The following is a 22,220-nucleotide window of genomic DNA, read 5'->3' as shown; positions in this document are numbered from 1 at the left end:
CTAATTATTAATTAATTGAACATAAATGACTTCCCACCCTTTTCCTCTATAAACCCCACAACCTGTACCTAAAGTGATTTACACAATTTGCATATTTAATTTTCAATAAATTAATTATTATCAATTAACAACTAATTATAAATTAATCAAAAATAAAATACTGTCCATCCTTTACCCCTATAAAAACCAGAACCTGCACCTACAGTGGATTACACAATTACCATGATTAACTACCAATTCATGAATTAATGTTGCTTAACAACCAATTATGAATTAATTAATAATACATTATTTCACACAAATAACACTATAAAATCTCAATTAAATACATAATAATAAACAAAATAAAAATGTAGCTTATTACAATCAAATTACTTCCCACCCTATTCCCTTATAAACCCACAACCCGCTACAGAACTAAACAATACAAAATGTAATTAAAATTCATAACTACTAAAATGTAACACATATATTAAAAAATATAAACAGTTCTATTACAAAAAAATACATCACATTTATTTAAAATATACACTAAAATACCTCACAATACTTAAACAATCGATATTTTAAACAACGTTATTTTTCAAACGATATTAATGACTTCTATATTTTTCAAATCAATATATTTCTTACCTTAAATCGTTATACTTGACCACGATTTCTTGCTGTCGATATTTCTCACTCACAATATTTAGGACTCAATATTTCTGTAGGTCGACATTTTCAACTCAATATTTTGTCTGCACACCATGTTTGTGTACCAGTAAGCAAAATCTCAAAAGACTGCAGAACAGATACAACTAATGTATGTCCCATCCCATCCCATTCCCTTCACTTTGTTCAAACACCTGCAACCACTTTCAAACAACCAGGAAGACCAGGAAGACTTACAGCTACTGGATCCAACAACCTGATAGATAGGCCAGGTCTCATGATACCTCAGTGTTTTGTGTTAGAATAGCAAGTACGCACCTACTTCTCTCATGACAGAAAAGATACAGATCTAAATTAGATGTAGGCATTCCAAGAGCGGATGCATGACACAACCTTCTTTTAACACCCGGAAGGCCTCTAAGCATTCTTCATCATATGTACCGGATCATTGATATCTCTTTGGGTCAGTTTTACTAAAGGATTTGCAATCAAGGAAAAATTTGGAATCCACGGACAACAGTAGCTAACAATGGCTAAGAACATCCTCATCTCTCTCTAAGTGGTTGGATCATTCATTTTCAGAACTAATGACTTTCTTTGTCCTTTTTTCAATGTGATAACCAAGATAAACCACTTCCTTTTTACAATACTGCATTTTTGTAGGGTAAACCCTATGACCATTGTCAGCTGAGTGATTTAACAGAGCAAATGTGTCAAGTTTACAGTTTTCCTTCGTCTTTGATGCTATCAATAAGTCATCAGTATTGTGTACCAAGACTGAGTTACATAGCAACCTTAAATTTGATTTTTTTAGATCTGTCTTCAGAATTTGACTAAAAATTGAAGAATTTTCAGCATCTAATTGTAGTCTCCTACACTAAACCAGAATGCTATATCCTAATTGAAATGCAAATCAGTATTGACTGTCCTCACAGAGAGGAATGGAGAACACATAGCTCAATGACTGTATACCGTTCTCAATCTGATGGAATGTGGAATGGGATTTGTGCTGGATTCGGGACCACTGGACAACATGGAATTACTATTTTACTTATTTTTCACAAATTCTCTGCTATTCTCCATTTGCCACTCAGTTTCTTAATTCCTATCCTATCATGGGAGAGTTGTAAGAGATACCAAGCATTTCCTTAAGAATTCCCTCCTGAATCATTTTCTCAATAACAGGCTTCATTCATTTCACTGCTTCTCTCAAATATTTGCATTGCTTAGTCCTGGGAAAAATAGCATTGATCTTTACAATTATTTATTCTTAATATGTTTTGCACTTTTAATTAATCTTATCTCTTCACCAGAGAAACCCCACACATCTACTTTGACAGCATGTCTTAAATCCAGAGGTAAGCCATATTTAGACAGGACTCTTAATTTTGAATACAGAATCTTCATCTTGACATTCAATTGTAACACCATACGGTATATAATAAATTACACATTTCATCTTGCAAAGCAAGGTTCTGCCCAACATGTCTACAGGTCTTAAATCACACTGAATGAATTGAATATTTGCCTTCCATTTTATTTTAACAGGAACATCTGCTGCTGCTTGATTAACACATTTTTAATACGGATTTCTACAACTTGGACTTCTGTTCCTGCAAGGGGTAGGTTTGCGACTGCCGCAGAATAAACTGTACAATGGGTAGCCCTCATATCCAAAGAAAGAAATAGGATGGCCATTACCCTGACCGTCAACATATGGGCCACTTTGGTCTACATCTAGGACTGTTTCATGCAAGCAATCCTCTCCTCCTCAGACGCAGCCATTAGGAATTATTTTCTGGTGAAAAGTGAGGAAAATCATTGCACAGAATCAGTGGAGTCTGTTGATACCCTAGAACCCGGCATTTGATTTTTAATATTTTGCTGCAACACTAGGGCTATGGGCATAGTGATGTAAAACTGTTTCTGATCATGGATGATGTGCACAAAAGTTGGTTCGGCTAGGCCACTGACAGCTTTGTGTCTGACTCACATTTCTCTACATTGGGGGAACACAATATTCAGAATTCGATCTGGATGTTGTCGATATTGCTATTCCCAGTGCTCACATTAATCACAGAAAGCAGTGCACTTCTTCAATATGTCATCATTTGCATTCAATTCAGAATTATTCATATTCCCTCGTCCATGGCCTTGCATTCGCATGACTCCATTTCCCATTTTCACATTTCGCATTGAGTTCTGCACATTCATTCCAGCATTGCCAGGTGTCATACAACACAAATCACGACCCATCAACTGATTCTTCCCGTTTTTCTCATACTGGTTAATCTGGGCAACCATCAGCTTTCCTTTGATTCTGTTTTTCTTCATACCAAACCAATCATTGCTGTATTTGGCAAATTTCAAAATTGTATCTGTGCTCTGTCTGCCAGCATATCCCACTTTGCTCTACATAGGAACTATGCTCGGGAAGAAAAACCCATAAGAAATAAGAAATAAACCACTAGTACCATCTTTCTTGGGATCTTCACCTCCGCTATGCTTCTTCAGATCTGCATAACTCTCTCAAAGTAGCCATGCACTGAATCCTTCGGCTCTTGTCAGGATGTCAAAACCTCTGTCCAATTAATGTCTGTCTCTGGCACCTTCGTTTTGCAAACGCTCTATCACCTACTTTGACAGCAACCACATTAGAAGGTTCCTCAGTTTGCCAAGTAACAGCAGCTTTACATTCAGATCAAAAATTACCAGGAGCTAAAATCTCAAATAACAAATTCAAAAAATTCCAAAGCATTTTAGAAATAATTGTTAACCTATGAACTTCCATATATCACTTTTCATGGCCCTCCAGCATTTTTGGAAAATGTTTTGTAAGAGAATAAAGAATAAAGATCAGCTCTTGCCAAAGGCACATGCTCATAACTCCCTCCAGATACTTCTCTTAATGGAAATTCTAAAATGGACCCCAATTTGGAAGCACGGGTTGTCCCATTTGCTTTCTTCCCAGTCTCTGAAGCTTTCTTTTTACTAGTAACTCCTTTCTTCCATCTTACTCTGCACTTCTTTAAATCCCTCCATTCTCTTGCCATTTCAACTATACCCCTGATATGAGCGCTTAGAGTCATTAAATCCAATTATTTTATTTCACAGTTGGTTAGATTCATTTTAACATTTCTCCTCACATTCTTCATTTGACTTCTGTCTACCTTGACCTCAACACAAATAGACAAAGAAAGGAGCTCTAACAGCATAGATTCTGAAGAGTCAAAGTGAGAAAAACGTGCTATTTGTTCCCTCTACTTTGAGTAAATCAACCCAGGGAAATTAATCATAGTAATTGCAGTAAGTTTCCTTATGTTTTCTTTCTAAGGCATGATATCATGCAGTAAAGGAGGCAACTGACAACAGAGAAAATTCACAAAATATGTTTACTTTTGTGACTTTTATCTACATTTTACAATGAAAAAGCATGGCATGCAAGTTATGGCAAATCACAAAACTGTTACAATCACTTTGAACTAATCCAAGATCTGAGAATTACATTTGTTACTAGGGGCCTATTCAGATCCTGGAAAAAGCGCTCCGATTAGCCGTACCGAGCGTTTTTCCGATACGAATCGTACCCTGCAACGTCCCCCGTACGTACGACGAAGTACGATTGGTACCAGGAGCAGGACTTCGTACGAATCATACAAAGACCGTACGACTCGATTCTCCACACAAGTCTCCCTCAGAACCCGCTGTACGCAACATCTGTACGGATCGCGGCTGCTTTTTCCGACCCGGCAAGTACTATTCGTGTCGGGTACGCACCGTACGACCCTTTTCCTACGAGAGCTGAAAACAGCCGTAAAAGCAGAGTTCGCCCAGAAACAGGTACGGAACGGCCCCCCCGGGTACGGCGTGTATCCCCCCATGATCGCAGGGGTACGCGCCGTACCCCTGCGATCATGGGGGGTACGCGCCGTACGGTGTGTATGTGATTGTGCGCTTTTCCGTACGAATCGCCCTTACCTGACATGGACCGTACGAATCGCATCCTGATTCCCTGGTCCGGATCGTACTCGTAATCGTGGTTGTACGGTTCACGGTTTCAGCCTTGCAATACGTACGGATCGCGACGATTCACGGAATGTGGATCGTACTACGCGACTCGGACGGACGGATACGATTTGTATGGAAAGGGCTCCGGATACGAATCGTACGGACAGTTTTTTTCCATAATCAGAATCGACCCCTAGGTGAGCAATTTGCCCACAATGACGGGCCTTCAGTGGATCTCGGCGTGGTGATGCAGCAGTTGAGGGAATGTAGCTCATCGGAGAGGTATAGAGTCAAAATATCGAGTTTTTATTATCGACTAGACATAATATCGAGTAAAAAATATAGAATAGACAAATTATCGACTAGACATAATATAGACTACCAAAATATTGACTAGAAAATTTTTATATCGAATAGAATGGACATAATATCGAATCAAAAATATAGAATGGACATAATATCGACTAGACAGAATAAAGACAACAAAAATATCGAATTTAAGGTAAGTTAATATTCATTTTTTATTTTTGTGTAATATAATTCTGTAGCGGGTTGTGGGTTTATAGGGCAATAGGGTGGTAAGTAATTTAATTAAAATTAATTAAATATGTTATTTTATTTATTGGTATTTATTTAGAATTAATTGTTAATTAATAATTAATTGGTAATTAATCAAAATATAATTGGTAATTAATTTTAATTGATTAATTGATAAATATGTTAATTTTAGTAATTTATTTTCTGTAGCGGGTTGTGGGTTTATAGGGAAATAGGGTGGGAAGTAATTTATTTATAATTAATTAAATATGATATTTTGATTATTGGTATTTATTCGGAATTAATTGTTAATTAATTATTAATTGGTTATTAATTAAAATATAATTGGTAAATAATTTTAATTGATTCATTGATAAATATGGTAATTTTAGTAATTTATTTTCTGTAGCGGGTTGTGGGTTTATAGGGGAATAGGGTGGGAAGTAATTTTATTATAATTAATTAAATATGTTATTTTATTTATTGGTATTTATTTAGAATTAATTGTTAGTTAATTATTAATTGGTCATTATTTAAAATATAATTGGTAAATAATTTTAAATGATTAATTGATAAATATGTTAATTTTAGTAATTTATTTTCTGTAACGGGTTGTGGGTTTATAGGGGAATAGGGTGGGAAGTAATTTAATTATAATTAATTAAATATGTTATTTTATTTATTGGTATGTATTTAAAATAAATTGTCAATTAAATATTAATTGGTAAATAATTCAAATATAATTGGTAATTAATTTTAATTGATTAATTGATAAATATGTTAATTTTAGTAATTTGTTTTCTGTAGCGGGTTGTGGGTTTATAGGGGAATAGGGTGGGAAGTAATTTAATTATAATTAATTAAATATGTTATTTTATTTATTGTTATTTATTTAAAATTTATTGTTAATTTATTATTAATTGGTAATAAATTAAAATATAATTTGTAATTTATTGTATTTGAATAATTGATAAATATTTTACTTTTATAACATTATTTTCTGTAGTGGGTTTATAGGGGAATAGCTTGGGAAGTAATTTAATTGTAAGTAATTACATTTAAAAAAAAAAATTGTGTCTAATTTTTATTTATTTTAAATTGTAAATTAATGTATTAGTAATTGGTAAATAATTAGTATTAGTAGGTAATTTTATTATTAGTTAATTTTTTGTTTTTAATTTTAATTGATGAATTAATATATTTTATAAAATTTTAAAATATTTTAATTATTTTCTAATTGGTATAAATACTTATGTTCTTTATATTTATATATGAAGTATTTACTTTCCCTACTATTGCACTCACTGGAGTGGGAATAGTAATTTTTACCCCTACGCTATCCAACGCTTTTCCTACTGTTACACTCTCTGGAGTTGGAATAGTAATTTTTACCCCTACACTATCCAACGCTTGCCCTACTGTTGCACTCTCTGGAGTTGGAATAGTAATTTTTACCCCTACGCTATTCAACGCTTTCCCTACTGATGCACTCACTGGAGTGGCAATAGTAATTTTTACCCCTAGGCTATCCAACACTTTCCCTACTGTTGCGCTCACTGGAGTGGGAATAGTAATTTTTAACCTTACGCTATCCAATGCTTTCCCTACTGTTGCGTTCCCTGGAGTGGGAATAGTAATTTTTACCCCTACGCTATCCAACGCTTTCCCTACTGTTGCACTCTCTGGAGTGTGAATAATAAATGTAACCCTCTCGCTATCCTACGGAAAAAATATTGTATATGTTTTGTTAATAATATGTATATATATATATATATATATATATATATATATATATATATATATATGCTGCAAAGATACGTGCGCACTCCGTCACGCAATCCAGACCACACCGGCAGTACTTCAAAGTTTAACTTTATTAAAAAGATAGGCAATGCGCGTTTCGAGTAAAAACCCTTTTTCAAATGCCATATGCTGTGTAACTGTGGGTTCGTTAGGTTTAAATAACGGGACTTTTAAACATTGAAGAAGGACCAAGTCCATTACATCCAGATTTAAAGGGACAGTTTTTAGTCTTTTGTGAATATCGCGCTGTTTAATGTCATTTCAAAAGCAAAGGAGAGTACTTTTTCTTACTTTAAGTTCTTTGGTAACCCCCAAGTGGTGAAGCAATGCAGGTTTGTTTTACTCAGTTCTCCGTTTTATTTGCTTTTTCCACTTCTTGGACTTCATGTCCCATAGTGCTTCACAACTGTCCCGTTTGCTTTCCAACTGGTTTCCAATGTAGATGGCAGTAAAACTTCACTTTTACATCGTGTACTGCGTGCCATCAAGGTTTTACAGGAATAGTTCCATATCACAGACACGATGCGCTGGCAATAGTTTCACGACCACAGTTGCAGCTTCAATTCCTTCGAGGCATAGCCTGCAGTATGCCGTGCTTCGGGAAATCCCTCTGCATACCCTGGCTGCTGCTGAACTCCATTCACCACGTTTGGGGCGGGCCGCCTAGCTTGGTAGCCCTTCCATCGCAGACTTAGTGTCAGTGCCTTTCGCAGCCGGTGGGCACCCTTTCAACAAGCTACTCGCTTCTGTTACAAAATCTGACAAGGAGAGTGCCACATCCAGCGGGTCGGGGTCTGGTCTCGAGGTGTGTCAGACACCTCCATTAAATGCTGCAAAGATACGTGCGCACTCCGTCACGCAATCCAGACCACACCGGCAGTACTTCAAAGTTTAACTTTATTAAAAAGGTAGGCATGACGCGTTTCGAGTAAAAACCCTTTTTCAAATGCCATATGCTGTGTAACTGTGGGTTCGTTAGGTTTAAATAACGGGACTTTTAAACATTGAAGAAGGACCAAGTCCATTACATCCAGTAATTTTTACCCCTACGCTATTCAACGCTTTCCCTACTGTTGCACTCACTGGAGTGGCAATAGTAATTTTTACCCCTAGGCTATCCAACACTTTCCCTACTGTTGCGCTCACTGGAGTGGGAATAGTAATTTTTAACCTTACGCTATCCAATGCTTTCCCTACTGTTGCGTTCCCTGGAGTGGGAATAGTAATTTTTACCCCTACGCTATCCAACGCTTTCCCTACTGTTGCACTCTCTGGAGTGTGAATAATAAATGTAACCCTCTCGCTATCCTACGGAAAAAATATTGTATATGTTTTGTTAATAATATGTATATATATATATATATATATATATATATATATATATAAATATATATATATATATATATATATATATATGTTTTAAAATTATTCTTATTTTTTTAAGTTACATTAATTAATTATTAATTTTAAGTTTATTATTATATTAGTTTTACATTACTTTTAAGATATTTAAAAAACTCGATATTTTGACTGTCTATATTTTTTCCTATCGATATTTTGGAGTCGATATTTTTTCTGGTATTCTATATTTTTACCTCAATATTTTGTCAAGTCGATATTTTGACTGTCGATATTCTGTCAGTGATCCCATCGGAGGTTGGGGGTCAGGGGTCCTGGCAATGGGCGCGGTCCGGTCGAGGACAGGCATAGACTGGATTGCCTTTAGCGCGCACTAGCATCCATTAGGTAGGTCCTGGGGTAGGACGGGTGCAGAAAGCAAGGTTGACTAGCGTGGGAAGGGAACACAACTAAAGTAATGTAGAAAGTAAGGATGACTAGCAGGGGCACACCTAAAATAATAAGCAAAATAATAAGGCTGACTAGCAGGGGACGGGGATGCACAGCTGGACTAAACATGGCAGCAGATTGGGGAGAAGGGGAACAAAGGAGCACCGAAGTGAGGTAGAAGGCAAGCAGCTGCAACCACAGCGTGAGGGCGAGCTGGCACAGGACCTGCGCAATAGGGTCGCACAGCAGCCTCAATCTAGTAGTTCCTGGGTGGGAGGGTTTCTGGGAGGCAAGAAACGAGAAATGGTGGGAGAAGTGGTGGTGTGGGGGACACTGACTGGTACAGAAAGCAAGGCTGACTAGGGTGTATGGGGAAACAACTAAAGTAATACAGAAAGTAAGGCTGACTAGCGAGGGATGGGGGCACATTTGAAAGAATAAACAAAATAAGGTTGACTAGCAGGGGACAGGGCACAACTGGACTAAACAGTAAGGTTGACTGGGGAGGGGAAACACAGGAACTCAGAAGCGAGGCAGCAGTCAAGGACATGCGACCACCGGGTGGGAGGGAGCTTGCACAGGACCTGCTCAATGGGGTCATGCAGCGGCCTCCATTAAGTAGTTCCTAGGGTGGGAGGGGCGCTGGGAGGCGGCAAAGGTGGGAATGAGAAAATACAGGAAAACGGGTGGCACAGGGGGGACACTGACTGGTACAGAAAGTAGACTGACTAGCGAGGAAAAAGGGCAAAACAGAAACAATAAACAAAATAAGGCTGACTAGCAGGGGACGGGGGTACAGCTGAACTAAACAGGAAGGCTGACTGGGGGAGGGGGAACACAGGAGCACAAAAGTAAGGCAGCAGGCAAGGAGCTGCCACCACTGCATGAGGGGGAGCTAATACAGGACCTGCATATTAAATTACAAAATCTGAGTCTGCAACCAGTGTACATTGCATGGGCCCAATGTAGGGAGATGTGCTGAACAAATGTGTGCCTATTGGATTATTATTTTTCTTTTTGTTAGTAATCAATGAGAACTAGCTCTGGTTTAAATTGTTTGTATGTCTGCGGGTGGAGGAAAACCGTTAGGTTTTATGAAGGCCCTCACCCACCAACCTAGTTGGTGGCATGCTTCATCGTCGGGCCCCACCCGAGGTACCGAGTGCTTCGACGCCAGATTACTGCGGAGCGGGTTTTTTTTGGTTCGTGAGGGTGCTGTGAGTGTGCTGTTTTAATGGTGGGCCCCAGGCAGTCTGTTTTTCCACCGGCTTTCGTCAGGACCTTATATGTGTAGGGTGTTACAGGGGTTAGTATGAGTGTACAACTCGAGAGGAAAGACCTCTTGCACATATAAGCACCGTAGTGTGTGCTATACACACAGGGCACTGACAAACTCATACTAACCCCTGTAACACCCTACACATATAAGGTCCTGACGAAATCCAGGAGAAGAAAAGGCCTGGCTGAAACTGGTTGACAGCACAGGACGTCGGAGGCCATAAGCCTACCGTGCATGTCCGATAGCCTTTGTTTTTATTGACTGCCTGGGGCCCACCATTAAAACAGTCTTTGGGACACCCAGGACAGTATTTTAAACCTCACTCAGAGCACACTCACAGCACCCTCACAAACCAAAAAAAACCTGCTCCGCAGTAATCTGGCGTCGAAGCACACCTGAGGTACACTCTGTACCTCGGTTGGGGCCCGATAATGAAGCATGCCACCAACTAGGTTGGTGGGTGAGGGCCTTCATAAAACCTAATGGTTTTCCTCCACCCGCAGACATACAACCAATTTAAACCAGAGCTAGTTCTCATTGATTACTAACATATAAGCTGGGGAAACGGATTAGCCTCTCTAGTACTTCTCTCTCTCTTTTTGATTACAACATACCCATTGGATTATTGTCAGAGCAATGTTATATGTTGTTATGAAAATTACAAATAACGATTTTTTAAATCTGCAGACACACTGTAGTTGAGCAAATGTAGCATTTCATCAGCAAATCAGAGCACATGAAAAATTAACGTTATATTTCCTTACCACTCACGCACTATCCAACTGCATAAATTATTATTCAGCACCCTCTATGCTAATGTCTTGTGTTGATGCTAAGACATAGAGAGCAGCACAACAATAACAGTGGAAATAAACCAATACATATCAGCTTGACTACATGCAGCAGAATTAGTGGGGAGAGAAAGTGGTGGGCAGGGGGAAGAAGAAGCGTGAGTGACAAGGGTGACTTATAACTTGGGCAAGGTTGCTTTTATGTCTAAGCTCAGGCCTTGTTAACACATATTAGAAATTGGGAGGGGGAATATATTGTGTTGGGTGATTTTAATTGTGTAATGAACTATAACTTGGACATTATCAGGAAAAATTCTTTTCAGAGAATGAGGAAAACTAGAGCTGCAATTTTGGATTTAGCTGCTATTCATCTCCTAAAAGATGTATGGAGATGTTTAAATCCTAAAGTAGCTGGCTACACATTTTATTCTGCTGTGCATAAGGTATGCTCACGCATAGATATGATATGGGCTTCAGACTTTATTCTTGGTAATTGTTCGATGGCTATATACCCAAGGGTAACCTCGGACCATAACCCGATCTCTTTAACATTTGAACTAGCAACTGAAGAGTTTTCCCCTCGTTTCTTCTCATTTCCTCGATATTTGTTTTCTGACACGGGGTTTGTAACTCAACTTAAAGAGCATATAAAAGAATTTATTGATATAAACATACAATCTAGCTTACCCTGGATAGTATGGGATTCTTGCAAAGCAAGTATACGTGGATTCACCCAAACAATACATTTGGCGACAAAATAAAGAACTTCGAAATTTAAATGAGGGAAGGCTTATTGAAATCCGTGATATTGAACTTCAAATATCCGATGCTATTTCTAATGGGGTTCTGAACTTAGATGTACTAAACTTTAAACTAATTGAGCTTAAAGCTGCATTAAAATATCTTCTCAGCGGTAAGAGTATTAGCAAATTAAGAAAATATCAACTAGATCAGTATGAAAATGGTGATAAAATTGGTAAACTACTGGTTTACAAAGTTGCTGAAGATCGATCTCAGAATATGGTTAAAGAAATTAAAGGGGATAACAATCAATTATTTTGTGACTCAAAATCGATATTACAACAATTTGCTTCCTTCTATCAAGCTTTATATACACCAGAAACTGCTATCTCAGATGATAGCATTAATAATTATATAAACCTAAACAAAGTTAAAAATGTAAAGCCGGAACAATCTGCTCAATTAGCGGCCGACATTACAGTAATAGAAATTAGGGATGCTATCAAATCTTTAGCGATGGGTAAAGCTGTAGGGGAAGATCTTATTCCTATGGAACATTATAAACATTGTACTGAGGAATTGATACCATTATTTACTGATGTGATTTGTGCTATAGGTAAAGGGCAACAAGCACCCAGATCTTGGAATTTAACACAAATTATTTTCTTTTTAAAAAAAGGCAAAGTACCCCAAGAGAGAGGATCATATAGGCCAATTACGCTTATCAATAGTGATGCAAAAATGTTTGCCAAAATATTGGCTACTAGGTTAGCGCCACTCATGTCCCAGCTTGTTTCTCCCCAACAACATGGTTTTATTCCAAAGCGAGATACTACAGCGCATATTAATATGTTCATATATGCCTTTGATGCTGCACGGACTAAACCCGCCCCACTCGGTATGATCTTATTAGATGCAGAAAAAGCATTTGACCGGGTGGGGTGGGGTTTCTTATGGGCAGCTTTACAGGCATTTGGCATCAGTGGTCAATTTTTACGATGGATTCAATCGATATACGATAATCCCATGGGTAAGATCTCGTATATGGGGAAATGCTCTACTATGTTTCCAATTAAGACGGGGACAAGACAGGGGTGCTCTTTATCACCCCTGCTTTTTGCTTTAGGGATGGAACCCTTTTTAATCGCACTTCAACGCCAGGCTTTAATTTGTCCTTTTTTTAATGGCTTAAATAAACTAGATATTACTGTATACGCGGACGACGTTGCAGTTTTTTCCTCAGATGTGTCTCAAACCATGAAAGGCATTATAATAGAAGCAGGTATATATGGATCTGTTTCTGGCTATAGACTTAATACTACTAAAACTCAAGTTGTTATGAATTATCAATTACCTGCCCCTATCCCTGGAACATGTTGCGCTGCAACCTATCTAGGCGTTAAAATCTCTTCTGATATTGACTCTATTATAGCATTAAACTACAAACCTTTATTAAAAGAGACCGCTATGCAACTTAAGAAATGGCATAAATTGCCAATTAGTATGATTGGCCGAATAAATTTAATTAAAATGAAAATTTTGCCTAAGTTCTTATATTTGTTTCGAGCAATTCCCTTACGGGTTAACAATTCTTATTTTCTTAGATTAGAGGGTATCATTAGCAGCTTTGTATGGGGATATAAAAAAGCCCGACGTGCCGTATCATCACTTAAACTCCCTTTCAATCAAGGGGGATTGGCGCTTCCGGACTTCAAACTCTATTATTGGTCAGCGTTTTTGATTCGGCTACGTAGTTTGACAGTCATTGATAAATGTTTGTATTTTCATAGGTTTTTACTAGGACCGGATGCTAATATGTTTCTTTACAGGCTGAATGACCCTAATTACTTCAAAAGGGTTAAATTCAAGACAATACGTGATACTGTTAGTATTTGGCGATCTATTATGGTTAAATGTAATACTTCTCCTTTACATTATAAAACACCTTTATGGGGTAATCCTGGCTTTCCTTTAATTTTTCATGATCCAACTTGTCGATCACTTTTAGATTCTGGTATCAGATTTTTGGGAGACTTATATGACCATCAGGGATTTATGGCATTTGATAAAATGAAACACTGTTATAATTTATCCGAACTGGCAAGGTTTAAATGTTATCAGATTAAAGACTATTTGGTGAAGAAACTAGAACTTACTATGGTATTAGATTCCGAGATATGGGATTGTATTTATAGAGATGTAGACAAATCTATGATTAGCTTAGGATATAAGCTTCTTTCTGACTTCAGGATTAGCAATGCCATAAACTTAACAGAGAAATGGAATAGAAAACTGGCTTTGACTGTACCAACTGATCTAATTACTACATCTCTTAAAAGTCTAAACTTATCTGTTCAATCTTCTAGTCTAAAACTGCAAATGTTTAAAACTGTTTGTCAATTATACCATACTCCTGAGAGAATCCTTAAATGGACAACGAATAATAATTATTGTGATCGCACGAAATGCCCTAAATGTGACCTGAGTGGCGCTGATATTATCCACATGTTTTTTTCTTGCCCATGCCTTAGTGAGTATTGGGAGGGAATAATTAAGGTGATTGCTGATAGACTTGATCAACCCATTTCATTTTCATCTATTGATGTGTTGGTGGGCATCAGTGGGGGTAATAGCGCACTCAGAGATCTGTTGAATATTCTAATTACATGTGCAAGACTAACTATTGCTAGAGCCTGGATTAAAAAAAAACACCAATAGTTTTGGAATGGTGGAGCCTAGTTAAGGAAACATATAATATGGAGACTGCTATTGCTGATTCAAGGGGTCTACAGGCTAAACGAAAAATTGATAGAATTTGGGGTTTATTTATGTCTCAATAACTGTATCTGACATGTTTCTCTTTTTTGGATCCTTCTCTTTGCTTTTTTTTTCTAAAAACTTATGTTTGTATGACCTCTTTATTGGCTATGGCCTATGCAATGTTTAATACTTGTTCACTGCAGTTACTGAAAAATTTCTTTTTTTCTTTTGTAAACTGAAAAGTTTTATTTCTGGCTTATCTTGTGTGTCCATTTGATGCAAATAAAAAATCTTTAAAAAAAAACCCACATATTAGAAAAACACATGTCTGCACGTCATGGAGAACTTCTTTTAAAAGTAACAAATACTATATCAGTGTTTACATGTGAAAGCAAGTGTTAAGATTCATTCAGCACATTGTTAATGATGCACAAAAATATAAACCCATTAAAATCTTCAACACTAACTTTTAGTACAAATGGGATGAGGTGCTTTCTCTGTGGTATGACAACTAAGAAGAGCTGCAGGCCCTGCTTTGGTGACAGATCGTGGTACATATGTGACGACCCTTGAGTGGGGCCTGAGATACAAGCTTTTGTAGGGTAATAGAATCGCTGAATTACCATACTCAAAAATTAGAATGGTGGTGGAGCCAAGTCTTGATGGCAGTTTAAGTAGCAGATACTGTGACCCAGTAGCGGCTCCTGCAGGGAGTGGTGCTGGGCGGTGACACAGAGCGGGGGAGGGGTGGGGTGAGGGGTCGTAAACTCGGTATTATGGCCTAAAGGAGATAAATATACGAATAAATAAATAACATTAATTTTGTTGCACGCGCTGCATCACAATGCAGAGCGCGCAATGAAATTTGTTTTATTTATTTATTTGTATGCTTACCTCCGTTAGGCCACAATCCCGAGTTTACTCCCCTCCACCTGCCCCTCCCCCGCCCTGCATCACCGCCCGGCAGCACTCCCTCCAGGAGCCGCTACTGCTGTGACATAACATCATATTGATGGATGATCCTGTGTGGATAAGAGTTATTGGGGCTCTGTTTGTCTCCTGGTCTTGCATATACTGATTGCATGCACTTTATGAATGCTATCCTCTTTAAGTGCTTCATCTTCATCCCGGTGGTGTACCTAGAGCTACTGCCTGTTTGCCGCCTGGTGCAGGTAAGAGCTGCGGGGGTTGGGGAGGGTCAGCAGCCGAAGGACTTGTTCCCGGGGGGAAGGAGGATGGTGGTAATTGACAGACACAACTTGCTCACCTCCGCCGCCCCTAAAAAAAAACTGCCCCCCTTAGCTATGCCACTGCTTTGTCCTGGCTTCAGGCTCAAGCAGAAAAGGTGTCAGATTAATGGATGACTTTTTATGTCAGAAAATTTGATGGATGATGTGTCTGCAAACTTTGTTGATGTGTTTTATATTTTGGTATTGATTGCCAGAAACAAAAAAGACATCATGCTTGGCTTACAAATGTTTGGGAATCGACAAAAATCAACAGATTTGTCTTTTTGAAAGCAGTGCTCCAATCCATTAATAGCCCTGAGTGATCAAGCGCCTACCTACATAAGCATGGAGCCCCCTGAAGAGACCATTTGCCATTATTCCTTATATGCCACTGGTGTCAAGGTAGCCTGGCTGATGAGGGGTAGAACTCCAAAACCGGTCCCAGGATGCTTGTTTCTGGTCCAAGGAGGATCTGGCCTGGCAGTTCGGGGTGAACTAAGACTGCTTTGCATATGGCTGGGTTTGTACTGGAATGGCTTAGGAAGCAAAAAAACGATGGATTTAGGCCCAGATCTCTGTACTGGGGTGAATTTTTGACATTGACATTGGCCTTTACCGCCATTACGAAGCAGTTACACAGGTCTTAAAGGTGGGCCAGGCATCTACACTTTGTCACTGTTAGTTAAAGAGTTTGCGACTTCATTTCTGCTACTTCCTGGCATTTTGCTGAATCGCCATCAAAGTTACGTCGCTGTATTTCAGCTCATTACGCTTCCGGTGATGTCTGTGCCTGGCTTCCTGTTTCACGCTCTTTGGAGGGCGGGGGCATTATTGCGCATGGCCCACCGGCTCCTCTGAGCAGGTGCGCAATGCAATGCCACAGCTTTTTAATATCCGGCGCGCAGCCAATCCGCATGTGGCTCCACCACCTAATTTTAATTATCACCTCATTTGTAAGAGTGAGTTTGCTGATCAACGGAGGAGGAAACATCGCGCCTCGGATAATCTGGGATCCTAGAGCGCTCCTTACCTAGAGTGGAAACAACCGTGTGAGAAAAACGAACCCGAGTTTCCGCAGCGATTGCAGCTAAATTTAGAGGCGATCAAAGACGAGCCCTGCTCAGAAACCAACGGGAGTAGAAAGAACGGAGGTTTCTTTGTAATGGCGGAGTGAGGCCTAGTTCGGTGGGAAGAAAGGGTACGGGAACACGGACAAAGGGAGCCCGTGAGCGGAGGACGGTGAGGGAAATACAAAGAGATTAAGACTTGAGGGGGCACCAGAAGGGCGGAAAGTGCAGGAGAAAGGCAGAATTTGGGAAAGAAAATACGTGGAAGAGGTGAGCAGTGGTAGTGAGGGAAACCGTCATTATGAGAGCTGATAAAGTTGTGTGGAAAAGTAGAAGAATGCATTTCTATGAACTTTCTGGTTAACATTTTATTATGATTTCAAATGATAAACCCTAATAAAAGTAATTTTAGCATGCACATGACAAGGGCATTTCATAGTCTACTTGGAAAGAACAATAGGACAGGTCTTCAAACTTTTTTACTCTGAGCCCCCTCTAAGCAAAATGTTTTGAGGTCGGGGCCCCCCGCCAAAACTTGATGGCAAAGATTGGGTGAGCGGGAGGGACATGGCTTCGTGCAGCGAGCGGGGCTTATGGGATGATTTCAGGAATACCATTTCTATAGCTTATGAACCGCACCAAATATGAGACTTTTAAAACAGCAAATGCATTGAACAAAAACAGATAACCCAAACAAACTGCTCCCCATAATTGAGGTGTTGTGAGCCCCTCACACTCTTTGACCTCAATGCTTCTATACCTGCTGCACTAATAACTGCAGGCCTGAGTGGCAGGCTATCTCCTCTGCCACTTTTACTCAGGCGCCTGCATGCTGCACAAGACCCCGGCTCAGCCCCTACTTCGGCGGCATCAACCCCTTCGGATGGCCGCAGCCCGCGAGCCTTTAGTGTAAGTGGCACAGGACCCACGTCTGGGCATACCCTTCCCACACAGGGTGAACAGCAAAACACACAAAATGATGGACGGAATGTTGCACAATGGCAAAACATTCACCCCCAGTCACAGATCTGGGTTTAATCCATCATTATTTTGCTCACCAAGCCACCCCAATTCAGACATGGCCATATGCAAATCAGTCTTGACCCTGTGCCTCATGGGAACAGTCCAGCCCTAACTACCAAACCATGTCTTTCCTGGACCGGAATCAAGCATCCTAGTACCGGGTTCTGGCTATCAGCCGTCTTCAGCCAGGATAGCTTGACTCCAGTGGCTTAGTGAGCACGGGACCCACGTCTGTGCATACCCTTCCCACATATGGTGAACAGCAAAACACACAAAATGATGGACGGAATGTTGCACAATGGCAAAACATTCACCCCCAGTCACAGATCTGTGTTTAATCTATCATTATTTTCCTCACCAAGCCACCCGAGTTTAGACATGGCCATATGCAAATCAGTCTTGACCCTGTGCCTCATGGGAACAGTCTAGCCCGAACTGCCAAGCCATGTTTTTCCTGGACCGGAATCAAGCATCCTAGGACCGGTTTCTGGCTATCAGCCGTCTTCAGCCAGGATAGCTTAACTCCAGTGGCCTAGTGAGCACGGGACCCACATCTGGGCATACCCTTCCCACATAGGGTGAACAGCAAAACACTCCAGGGAAGGCATGGCTTGGCAGTTCGGGCTGGACTGTTCCCATGAGGCACAGGGTCAGACTGATTTGCTTATTGGCCATGTCTGAACTAGGGCGGCAGAGTGGGCTAAAGATCGGTGATGGATTAAACCCAGATCTGTTGACTGGGTGTGAGTGTTTCATTGGTTCATATGCTCCGTCCATCACCACCCCCTTTTGTACCGCTTTGTTCGCCATAAGTTGTCAGGGTATGCTCAGACGTGAGTCCCTTGCTCACTTTGCCACTGGATTCAAGCAAGCCTGGCTGAAGATGGCTGGAATGCCAGAAACCGGTCCTAGGAAGCTTGTTTCCGGTCCAGGGAAGGCATGGCTTGGCAGTTCGGGCTGGACTGTTCCCATGAGGCACAGGGTCAGACTGATTTGCATATGGCCATGTCTGAACTGGGGTGGCAGAGTGGGCTAAAGAACGGTGATGGATTAAACCCAGATCTGTTGACTGGGTGTGAGTGTTTGATTGGTTCAGATGCTCCTTCCTTCACCACCCCCTTTTATACCGCTTTGTTCGCCATAAGTTGGCAGGGTATGCTCAGACGTGAGTCCCTTGCTCACTTTTCCACTGGATTCAAGAAAGCCTGGCTGAAGACGGCTGTAATGCCAGAAACCGGTCCTAGGAAGCTTGTTTCTGGTCCAGGGAAGGCATGGCTTGGCAGTTCGGGCTGGACTGTTCCCATGAGGCACAGGGTCCGACTGATTTGCATATAGCCATGTCTGAACTGGGGTGGAAGAGTGGGCTAAAGTACGGTGATGGATTAAACCCAGATCTGTTGATTGGGTGTGAGTGTTTGATTGGTTCAGATGCTCCGTTTATCACTACCCCCTTTTGTACCGCTTTGTTCGCCATAAGTTGGCAGGGTATGCTCAGACGTGAGTCCCTTGCTCACTTTGCCACTGGATTCAAGCAAGCCGGGCTGAAGACGGCTGGAATGCCAGAAACCGGTCCATGGAAGCTTGTTTCCGGTCCAGGGAAGGCATGGCTTGGCTGTTCAGGCTGGACTGTTCCCATGAGGCACAGGGTTAGACTGATTTGCATATGGCCATGTCTGAACTGGCGTGGCAGAGTGGGCTAAAGAACGGTGATGGATTAAACCTAGATCTGTTGACTGGGTGTGAGTGTTTGATTGGTTCAGATGCTCCATCCATCACCACCCCCTTTTGTACCACCTGTGAGATGTGGGCAGGCATTAACACCCCTTTGCCCCGAGGCACTTCTGGGGACTTGAAATTGGCTCCCTCCGGTGCAGGGATGGAACACGGTTCAGTGTGCATTGGCGACCAACACTACGCCCCCTACCGGGTGACAGATATGGGCTTGGATAGATCTCTTCAGGACACGGAATCAAGTGGTGGGGCAAGCTCCCACCCTAGGGTAACACAAAAGGACTGGGAATACTTCCTTTGGGAGCAGAAGTCATGTTCCGGGATGTTGCCCCTTCCACCCCATGCTGGCCGATATGGCCTACTACCTACTATGCCTTTGGGACATTTGAAACATAAGCAGTAGTATTGCCCCCCTCCTGCTCCCAGGTGACAAGATATGGGTTCGGGCTACTCCCTAGGTAAGGTGGGGTCATGCACTGCGCTCTAGTCGCCTCTCCAACCTGCGGCTAAGGATAACTGGGATGACTCCATCTGAAAAGCTGGAGGTATGAACTGGGGTATTGTACAGTATTTGGGCGAGGGTGTGAGCTGGCTCTATCTACCACAGTGTGCTCTGGACACTTGACCTATGCTCGTTTAAAAGTTGCGCCCTTTAACCACTATCTGTGCCCCACGCTCACTTTGACTGAAGGGGAATAAGAGGGCCTTGGAAATTGTGTTCAGAAATGTTTCTGCACATCTAACTTCGCCAAAGAGGTTTGTTTACATTTTAGTTCAGAGAACAAAGTAGGGGAAGGGGCCTTGAGGGAGAATTTATAGACTACTGGACTCAATCCCCCATTCACTAATATCAATACAAAAAAGGAGTCCAAAATACTCTATCAAAGAGGAATGTCCAAATTGAATAGACAAACCTGATCACAAGAACTCAAAGCTATAGCTCCAGTGATCTACTCAGAAACAGAGATTACCGAGAAAAGCATTCATACCGAGAAACACAGAGCAGAAAAACCAGCAAAGAAACCTGTAACTGGTTAGTGGTGTCCCATCAACACACGTGTTGTGTCCAGTGTCATAATATGGGCTACCAACATACTATACTTTGCCTGCCCTCTAACCATGAGGAAAAATCACAGCAAATGTATAGTTGTACCCTTGTTACAGAGTTATTTGTCAGAAGAGTAACTAGAAAGAGTATAAATGGTGCAGTAGAAAAGAAAAAGAGTGATTTAAAAAGAATAGGCATCAGAGACAGTAATATTTAATCCTAAACTGTTGTCTCAAATATGTCTTTCTATGTAAAAACAGTGCAAAAATGGTTATACAAGAGTAGTTAAAGTGTATCACTACTCAAATGGTCGACATGTTTCAGCCATACTGGGGTCTGAAAAGACTCCCTGGCTTTCTTCAGGACCTTAATGCTCCAAAAAAGGGGCATCAAATACTGTCACCAATAGGATACAACAATACATAAAATTTTGTTGAATTCACAAAATGAAGGTATATATCATTTTTCAAATCCTCCAGATTGACATGATGTCTTTGGGTTCAATGCATCTGGAGGACATTACCTCACCTCACCGGGCACCAGCGTGTGTCTGAGAGGCCCCGCTCTCTCCGTCGGTACCTCGATCCGGAACACCGCTTGTATGTATGTAAGGAGAGAGTTAAGGAAAGATGAAAATATGATACAAAGGGGTGGCAAATAGAAAATATAGTCATTAAAGTAGGTGGAGAGGAAGATAAAGCGGGAGCAATGGTAGAGACTGGGAAAAACATGGGATGGGAGGAAGATATGGGATTGGAGAGTAAATGTGAGAGAGCGAGAGATGAAGAGGGTGAGATAGAGAATGAGACAGAGAGAGATGGTGGGGAAAGTTTGTGTATTTGAGTTATAGGGAAAGAGAGGGAGAGCATGAACTGGAAAAGAAAGAATAGAACAGAGGAGAGGTGAGGTAAGGCGGAAGACAAAGTGAGCTAGGGACAGATCAGGAATGATTTAGGGGCCTTTGGTTGGCTCCATGGAGGTGCATGTGACTGTCTGAAGCAGTTAGGCTGACTGATGGAGCAGGGTACTCGGGGCCAGGTACTGCCCCAGAGAAGCAAGAGGTACAAGCAGGGCCTGTGGACCAGCACCTTTAGGTTTGAAGCCCAGTTGTTCCTCCAGAAAAGGCAATGTGACCCCGGGTAAACCATCTTCCTCTGTTTCTATTCCCTTATTTTCCAAACTTTGGACTGTCCTAGAATGTTTGTGTCTCTGCTGCAGTCAATGACATGTGCTCTATTTGCCATAACCACATTATACTCTGTAAATAATATTACCCTGGAATGGGGTATTTACTGGGACAAGAAACACATATTTCCTACTAGTTTCTGTGCCACAATGAGACCTATAATCTGAAACTAGTGATTACCCCATTGATTTCGTCAGGTTTGGCCTGGTAAAATCTGTGAGGGGAACATTGCAGGGTAAACACCCCTGTAGTAATGACCTCAAACTAAGAATTTTCCCCACTCCTCTTTATCAGGGTAGAGTTTTATTAATCAAGATCACATGTGGCAGCTACATGTAATAATGTACTCTATTGTATTGATAGGTGTATAGCTCAGTACACACCTCTCCAGGAGAAGTGTTCCTTGCAGAATTTATTGGGCGAGGACGTGGCCTTACAGCCAGAGCTGCCGACTTTGGAACTGAGAACCTGGTTTGATTCTCTGCCTCAACTCAACATCTTGTGATTCTGGACAAATATCCCTGTGTCTAAAAAAACAAAATGAACAAATGTGTCCTTGTGCAAGTAACTGTGCT

Source organism: Lissotriton vulgaris, chromosome 5, assembly GCF_964263255.1.
Source record: "Lissotriton vulgaris chromosome 5, aLisVul1.2, whole genome shotgun sequence".
In the NCBI taxonomy this organism is placed as follows: Eukaryota; Metazoa; Chordata; class Amphibia; order Caudata; family Salamandridae; genus Lissotriton; species Lissotriton vulgaris.
The sequence above is the reverse complement of the archived record's forward strand: the minus strand, read 5'-3'. Positions refer to the sequence as shown.